The sequence below is a fragment of the Macrotis lagotis genome, chromosome 4, assembly GCF_037893015.1.
Source record: "Macrotis lagotis isolate mMagLag1 chromosome 4, bilby.v1.9.chrom.fasta, whole genome shotgun sequence".
Classification (NCBI taxonomy): domain Eukaryota; kingdom Metazoa; phylum Chordata; class Mammalia; order Peramelemorphia; family Peramelidae; genus Macrotis; species Macrotis lagotis.
Window position 1 is genome coordinate 260,459,410 of NC_133661.1, and position 6,978 is coordinate 260,466,387.

General features: G+C 38.8%; 1 protein-coding gene across 1 annotated transcript in view; it reads right to left on the reverse strand.

Annotated features, from left to right (window-relative positions):
• ARMH4 (armadillo like helical domain containing 4) overlaps positions 1 to 3,642 on the reverse strand; it is a 156,089-nt gene extending 152,447 nt beyond the window's left edge. The window contains exon 1 of the mRNA XM_074235900.1: positions 3,539 to 3,642. The gene's annotated coding sequence lies outside the window, so the exon portion shown is untranslated. The remainder of the gene's footprint in view (positions 1 to 3,538) is intronic.
• Positions 3,643 to 6,978: the final 3,336 nt, after the last annotated feature.

Here is a 6,978-nt window from a genome sequence, read left to right on the forward strand (position 1 = left end):
AATTTACTCTGGTGGTTCATTATTATCTCCAGGATAGAATATAAAATTCTTTGTTTGGAATTTAATGATCCTAAAAACCTGGCTCCTTCTTACCTTTCTAGACTTCTTATACTTTACTCTCCTTCATATAGTGAGAATCCAGCTATACTGGCTTATTTGCTATTCCTCACATACAACACTCCATCTCCATTTCTGTGCCACATACCTGGAATGTCCTTCCTCCTCACCTCTGCCTTTTAGACTCTCTGGTTTCCTTCAAGACCCAGCTCAAATACTACCTTTTATGGAAAACATTCTGTAATTGTTCCAACTTAGAGCCTTCTCCTCTAAGGTTTTTCTTACACATTTTATATATTCACATATTTACATAATTATTATATATATTATATATGTGGTTATTTACATGCAACCCCATTATATTATAATGCTCCTTGAGAACAAAGACTGTTTTTGTTTTTGTTGTATTCCTAGCACTTAACATAATATTTGTCTTACAGCAAGGACTTAAGAAACATTTATTGATTGATAGATGAATTATTGATAACTAGTAGTACTCTACTCAAATCCCACTCCAAAGTATTAGCATAACACAGGGAATGGCTAAACAATGTGGTATGTGGATAATGGAATATTTTGCATTGAAATAAACAATGAATAAAAATGGGAAGAGATATGACTACTACTGAAAATAATAGCAATAACAAAAAAAGAAACTGAATGCTGGGTGATTATACAACTTGTCCCTAAAAAGTGAGAGGGGGGGGAGGAGGAGGAGGGGGAGAATATACTTCCCACTCTTATTTGCAGAGATTGGGAAGGCATAACCCTATGAATTAAGTTCTATTATTTGCCCCATGTTATGGATGAGAAAACTGAAGCTGAGATTAAATCACTTACTATGGATCACATAGCAAAGAGTTGTCTAAAACAAGATTCAAACTGGCTATAAATTCTAAGTTCTATCCATCATAATATTGACTATATAATCTTATTTACTTGATCTGATATACAATTTTATTTAACTGCTTTCTTCTCCTCTCTTTAAAAAATTCTTCTATACATAGGATAGCTCTTTTCAGAGGAGAAAACTTGACAATGAAAGTGATGTAAAAACAAAAGGTCAATAATTTTTTCAAAAGATGTAATACTGCTAATAACTTCTCATGTTCACTTGTTTTTCAAATAGTCTGTCTCTTTAGAAATAGATCAGAAAGCTCATAATCTCAGAATTTTTCAGCATTTTTTCATCTTTGTTATGAGGGATTGCTCTCTGGAAAGGGAGAAGGTACTCCAGGGTATGTGCACAATGTAAAAACAAAGAATTTCAATAAAAACATATGTTTTTAAAAGAAAGAAAAAATAAATAAGACTTGTGAATGTGATTTTTTTATCTTTCCAAAGCTTCAATTCCATCATAGTTGTATCAGTTTATCATTGCTTCCAAGTATCTTTCTCAAATTCTTTTCATAGTTTGTATATACATATATATATATAGTTTGTATATAAATATATATAGTTTGTATATAAATATATATACAGTTTGTGTATACAAATATATAAATTATTTATGCAAGAAAAAGACTATTTCCCTTATTTTTGTCTCACATTCTTTCTTCCAGTGCAAGATTCTTCTTTAATATCACGCCAACACACCTCTTTCTATCAATCAAGCTCATTCTTATCTAACTCATTTTTTTTAACCACCTCCAATATAGCTTCTCCCTGACTCATCTAAACTTATCATCATCTGGTCCTATCAACACATCTTTATCTTCAGTGTTTCTACTGGCACCCTCTAAACATCTGTATCACTAAGCAAATTGACAATTATCATGGTCTTGCCACATCCTTCCAGATTCATGATCCAGTCACCCTTTATGCAATTTAAATAAACTGGAAACATATGTGAACTTTTCAAAGGACAGATCTCTGAAAACTGGGGTAAGGGATAATAAGGAAAATTAAATACAAAAGCTACTGTAAAGAAGAGGTGGTACTGAGTGAGAAAAAAGTTTAGGCTCAAGGTTGGTTGCTTTATTTGCCATTAGTGAAGTGCCTTTCCATTTTTAAGAATTAAACTAAAGAAAACTAAAAAAATAAATTAGGAAAATTTTTTTTCATCTCACAAAAATATTTACTTCAGTTCTCTTTTAAATAGCAAGCTTTCCTGGTATATTTAACATAAAATCTGATGCAAAATTATCAATTTGCACATGATTTTTCAGAAGTACATATATTGCAAAAAGCAAAGTGTACCTATAACTAAAGGGGGAAGGGAAGTCCCTTAACATAAAATTCCATATTTTTAATCTTCAGATTAAGCATATAAATAAATGAGGTTTTATTTTAGTTTTAGTGTGCAAGAAGTGCCAACTATAGATTGATAAGTGAGACCTCTTACTGCATCATCTATAAAAATAAAATACACAGAGAGGGCAAAAGAAAATACAACTAATATTTTTTCTTGGAAAAGTTTTTCTTCTGAGCTCTGTGGAGGTGTTTATTTGAGTTACAAACTAAAACTTCCAAAGATGAAAAATACTCTTTAAATAACTTCTTTCCCTTCCCTCCCACTGCCTTCAACTCTGCACTGAAATTAGTTTCCAGGAGCAGGGCACATCACCCAGTATGGATGACATCAACTTCCAGTTAGGCAAACATGGCAAAACACACAAACTCTTGACATCAATCCCACATTTTCAACTCTGACATCTTTCTTTTCAGCCTAGATTTTAGCCTGACACACAGCAGGCTATGAGCATCATTGGCCAGAGAAAGGAAACATGCAGCTTATGTGCACTCTGAGATGCTACCCCTCTAACATACTCCCTGAGATCTGGGACATTCAGTTTTTCTTACTTTACTCAATTCTAACCCAGAGGTATTTTGAGAATTTTTAATGATCTTTTTTAGGTACAACCATCAAACTGTGTCCAAAAAGAAAAAAAAAGGGCAACTATAGTCACATCCCTGATCTCAACTGTTTCTTTACACCAAAGTAGAAGAAAAGACTTCCACCACCTAAGATCCCCAATTGTTCCTGCTGAACTGCGGGGAGTGCTACTGGGTGAATAGTGAGTATCCATCTGACAGAAGCAAGCACTTGTCTTCTTGAACTTGTTCTTTGTTATAATACTAGGGGGCTAAAAGCGGAGAGAAAGAAAAAAGGCAAACAAAAGCCAGACTCGCCAGTTCCCCTAGCACAAAGGATCTCTCCAGAGTGAACTGGGAACGCCCGGGAATCCTCCGAGGCCTGCTGTCTACCTGGCTAGCTACACCACTCCGGGTCAAACATGCCAAGGCGGTGAAGGCAGAGCGTCCCCCTCCCCCGCCAACCGCCGGCAACCCCCCAAGAGCAGCACTTCTCCCAGAGACTCACCCGGCAAGCCTCAAGCCGCCAGGGGCTGAGGCTACTCAGCCATTGCCCCCCCCCCGTTCCCCCAGCCATCACCCCGCACCCTAAGTATTAAGTGGGGCAAGCTTGCCTGCATGCAGGGACCGGCGCGCCCGAGGGGGCGGTGCCCCGACCCCTCCTTACCTGAGCGCTGCGCCCTTTAGGGGGGCAGCGCGCAGAGGAAGGAAGCGGTGCCAAGGCTGCCAAGGCGAGGCATTCTATCTCGGCGCCTGCTGCGGCTGCTTACACGGCTGCCTCCACCGCTAGGACCTTGGGAGGAGGGCTCCTTGCTCGGTTGCTTATTCATAAGGCCTCATTCTCGGCTGGCGATTGGGCTGGGGGGAAGGTGGACCCGCCCCAGCTCCGATGTGCCTACAGACGCAGACCGGCAAACAAGACCATCCCTGCTTTCCGCTTTCTAAGCTGCCCCAGACTCACCATCACTTTCTTGCTTTCTCCCCACTCCTACTCCTTTCCAACCCCAAGAGAAGAGCGGTGGTTAACAGTTCTTGAATATCCTCATCCCCTCCATCACTTGCCTTCAAGGTCCACCAGCTTCAGGTACCTCCCAGATCCTCCCGCTACCCTCAGACTCCTGCAGCTTCTGTCTACACCCGCCCTAGGTTCTCTATCTGCGGTGAAGAGAAACACAGTCTCACTATAAAGGTCCGCAATTTCTGCGGGCTTTACCCCCCCCCCCCCAACCAGGGCGAGGTCTTCAGGTAAATAGGCTTTTAATTAAGTTTGCGTTGTTCTCCCAAACAAATCGGCCAACTCTAAGATGGTCCTGGCTCTATATCTGTTCCCAAATACTCTCACTTGTTTCCAAAGCCAGAAAAAGGTTGGGGTGGATGACAGAACTTGGACCTCCAAATCTGGTCTCAGACACTTAATAATTACCTAGCTGTGTGGCCTTGGGCAAGCCACTTAACCCCATTTGCCTTGCAAAAAAAAAACTAAAAAAAAAAAAAAAAAAAGAACTTGGACCTCTCAAAAACTCAGCCTCAGTGGATGAAGGATTCTCTTGCCATTCCAGCTGATTGTGGGGTACTGAATTCAAGCCTAGAAACGTCTGTCAGGATTCAATCTGAACGTTGTGATCGGTTTCCTCATATAGAAATGATTAACACAACAAAGTCTGCTGACCCCATTATCTGGATGGGGAAACAAGAACTGTAATGCACTTATTTATATAAACGCCCAAACATTTTCTTTCCTCCCCCTTCCTCCTGAAAGTCCATGAACAAATGGATTGTTGAAGTATCTCCCAGTGTATTCTAAGACTCCTCTAACTATGTAGATCTTTATAGGGACTCACTTCTTTATATTTGGATTGTCAATAGCGAACTCCAAATTAAAGTAGCATAAAATAAGCATGGTTCAAAACTCTATAATTAATAAATATATTGGTGAATAGGATGATGATTGAGGATGATGGACACAGTTCAGTTTATATTAAGACACAGCAGAGATTCAGGGTATATTTTTTAAAATAATATCACTAAATTATTACTATATGCCAAATCATATCATTTCTGACTTCTTTACAAGACTATTTAGATAAAAAGTAGATATAGTAAAACCTCTTTTATTGCATAGATTGGATACAAAATAAGTCAAATCATCTGTATTGTTCAAAACTTTAAGCAATGCCATCATTGTAATTACTGCAGTAATTATCAATGACTAGAAGGATGACAGCATAATATATATTAGAAAGATAAGAATTACAGAATTTGAGAGTTGGAATGGACCCCAGCATTATTCTACTCCAACAGACCCATAAAGGAGTCCCCAATTACAACATAACCAACAAGTGGTTGTCCAGCCTCTGCTTGAAGATTTGCAAGGAAGAACTTATTACCTCCAGAAACAGAGCATTGCACTTTTAGACAGCTCTAATTTTAGGAAGTTTTCACTGACAAAAATCCTAAATTGACATTTTGGGCAACTTCCAACCATTGTTCCTGATTCTGCCTTCTGGAGTCAAACAGTACAAGTCTGCTCAGTCCTTTTTATAACAATGCTTCAAATACTTGAAGACAGCTAATAAGTTCTGATTGTCTTCTCTTCTTCAGTTAAACATCCCCAGTTCCTTCAAAATTAACTAATCTTTTTTTTTAGGTTTTTTTTTTTGGCAAGGCAAACAGGGTTAAGTGATGTGCCCAAGGTCACACAGCCAGGTAATTATTAAGTGTCTGAGAATGGATTCGAACCCAGGTATTCCTGACTCCAGGGTCAGTGCCTTATCCACTGTGCCACCTAGCCACCCCATCAATTAACTCATCTTTAACAGAAACTAGAGACCTTTCTCTATAGTAATTGTTTTTGTCTAGAAACTGTTTTCAATTTCTTAAATTGTGGCACCCAGAACTAAACACAGTACTGCAGATACAGTCTGCTGTGGGCTGTGGACAGTATACAGTAGGACTACCTCCTCTGTAGTTCTAGAAACTAGGATTCAATACAACTCAGGATCACTTGAGCTTTTTTGACTGCCACATCATTCTACTAACTCATATGGAACTTGATGTTCTCTAAGACACTCCTAGATCATTTTCAGAACAACAGTCATCTAACCAAGTTTCTCCTCTCCCTTGTGCTCATGAGGTTTGTTTTGCTTCCATACTAGTGTAACACTTGACATGCATCCCTATACATTTCACCTTATTAGATTTAGTCCAATTATGCATCAGTTCAGATCTTTTTGAATCCTGATTATTGCCCATTATGCCAGCTAGCAGTTTCAGCTTTGTGTTACTTGAAAACTTTATATACATGCCATCTATTTTTCTATCCAAGTCATTGATAAAAATATGAAACAGTGCAGAGTGAAGTACAGATCCCTGGGCTACTCCACTGGAGACTTTTTGTCAAGATAACAATGAACCATAAACAATTCTGTGATTTCAGCCATTCAACCAGTTCTGAACTCATTTAATTACATTAGCATCTTGTCAACATTATTCCATTTTCTCCACAAAAATAATGTAAAATGCCTTCTCAAAAGGTTTTCAAAAATCTAGATAAACTATAGCTAAAGGATCCCTCTCTTCTACTAGCTTAACAATGCTAACCCCCCCCAAAAAAGGAAATGAATATAGTTGTTGATGAAGTTCATTATTCTAGCTCTTTGTGATCACCAGGAAGTCATTCAACTAACATTTAAGGGCCCATTATGGGTCCAGGCACTATACTAAATAGTTAAAGACTACAAAAAAAAAAAAAAAGATTCCCTCTCTCAAGGAGTCCAGTGGGGAGAAGCATGCAAACGTTTATGTACAAACAAGGTATGTGTGTGTGTGTGTGTGTGTGTGTGTGTGTGTGTGTGTGTATGGGTGTGTGTAGGGTGGGATAGTGGGTGGAATTCTGGACCCGGAGTTCAGATCTATATTCACACACTTACCAGCTGTGGGTTCCTGGGTTAGTCACTGTAAAGTCCTGTTTGCCTCAGTTTTTTCATCTGTAAAATGAACTGGAGAAGAAAAGGGCAAACCTTTCCAGTATCTTTGCCAAGAAAAGCACAAAGTATGTGGGGGGGGGGGGGGTCATGAAGAATCAGATTGACTAAAGCAACTAAAAAC